The sequence below is a fragment of the Etheostoma spectabile genome, chromosome 19, assembly GCF_008692095.1.
Source record: "Etheostoma spectabile isolate EspeVRDwgs_2016 chromosome 19, UIUC_Espe_1.0, whole genome shotgun sequence".
Taxonomy (NCBI): Eukaryota; Metazoa; Chordata; class Actinopteri; order Perciformes; family Percidae; genus Etheostoma; species Etheostoma spectabile.
The window spans coordinates 15,664,932-15,666,476 of record NC_045751.1 but is presented as its reverse complement, the minus strand read 5'-3'; the positions used below and the strand labels follow the sequence as shown (position 1 = coordinate 15,666,476).

Here is a 1,545-nt window from a genome sequence, read left to right as displayed (position 1 = left end):
TGTTTTAGCTACAGAGTGAGGCATCTCACTTCTGTACCATCTTTGTTTGGAGTCGCACATGCTCAGTAGCTAGGTAAGGACTACTAACCAGTCAGAAGCAGAGTATGAGGGTGTGCTACGCTAGGTGAGCATTATAACGTGTGTTACAAAGTGATGCACGTTTGTCTTGGAAGTAAAGGCTGGGAAGGGAAAAAGAAAAAAAAGCATAATATGAGCACTTTAAAAAAATCTGAATCTGAGAGTATGCTATGGCTAAAGCGGCGGGTAACAACTGCCACAGAGGAAATGTCACAATGAATATGTAACCACCTACAAATGTCATGGCCTAAAAAATGAATGTCCAACCCAGCTCATTTAAAACTAAAGCCTCATCTGAACAGAATTGGTGTTACCTGAGGACCTCGTGAGATTTAGGAAATTATTTATAATAATAAATGATGACAACATTATAATTACAACAATGAAACATTCCTGACCTTCCTGCTAGGTAGCTAGATGATCCCTCTAAATGTGTGCCTAAAATGCTGTAAAGGGTTTCAGTAGTTTCCAGTACAGCTTGATAATTGTCCAAGCCAAGGCAGAAAAACATAGGGCTAAATATTAGTTACCTGGGGCTGCATTCATCAGACTGTGTGTTTGGTCAAATAAGTTTTCAGTAATTTGCACTAGAAATGTTCCTTGGCAGACTACAGACGGCAGGTTGGCGTCTGTAGACTGAAAAGAGTTGACTTCTGCGGGTCTGACATCACACGAGGTCCTCAGGCGAGGGTCAGATCAGACCAGCGTTGGAGCTATTGTGGCTGGCTAGCGTTAGCATGTTCACGGCTAGCTAGCATGTTAGCTCGTCCACTAGTAGGGCTTGGTGTCATTCAGAGAAATTCAATACTGGTGCCGATACCAATACTGTGACTTCGATTTTGATTTCATAAAATCCATTTTAACAAAAACAAATTACATTACAGATTACAAAAAAAAATCTAAAATTTATTTTTCAGCTCCTACTACGTCTATGTGTAACGTGGAGTTTTCCCTGCGTGCTTCTACGACGTGTAACGTTCGACAGCCAATCACAAACATTATTAGACCTTGGTAGAGACATGCTGCGTGCTCATTGGCTCACTGACGCTGAAGAGATTTGCTCCTTAGGTATTGAAATTTGGTATCGAATGACGAGGCATTTTTCCATACAAGATACTTAGGTGGCATTTCGGTCGGTGCCTAAAAAGTATTGAATTGGTTTCCCAGCCCTACCCACTAGCCCTGCAGGTAGCCACTACGTCACCAAGCAATCAATCCATTAGCAAGTAGGCATGGTGGTGAAACTGTGGTGAACTGTAACATTCTTATGTGTGCCATGGACCAATTATAGCAAAGTGAATTTAGTCAGCCACTAATGTTGTTATCGGGGCTTTAGATCTCTTGCATGAGTGTCTGGATATTTATTTATATTTCAACTCCAAATTGGCATATTTGTAGTCATGGTATGTCTACCTGTTATCTTTCAGGTCCAGGAGGGGGCCCGGGAGGGGGCCCAGGGAGGGGAGG

The 1,545-nt window shown here is 42.2% G+C and overlaps 1 protein-coding gene across 2 annotated transcripts in view; it reads left to right on the top strand.

The window, feature by feature from the left end:
• zfta (zinc finger translocation associated) overlaps nt 1-333 on the top strand; it is a 9,917-nt gene extending 9,584 nt beyond the window's left edge. For both annotated transcript variants that reach the window (XM_032544611.1, XM_032544610.1), the window contains exon 5: nt 1-333. This exon is cut by the window's left edge. The gene's annotated coding sequence lies outside the window, so the exon portion shown is untranslated.
• Nucleotides 334-1,545: the final 1,212 nt, after the last annotated feature.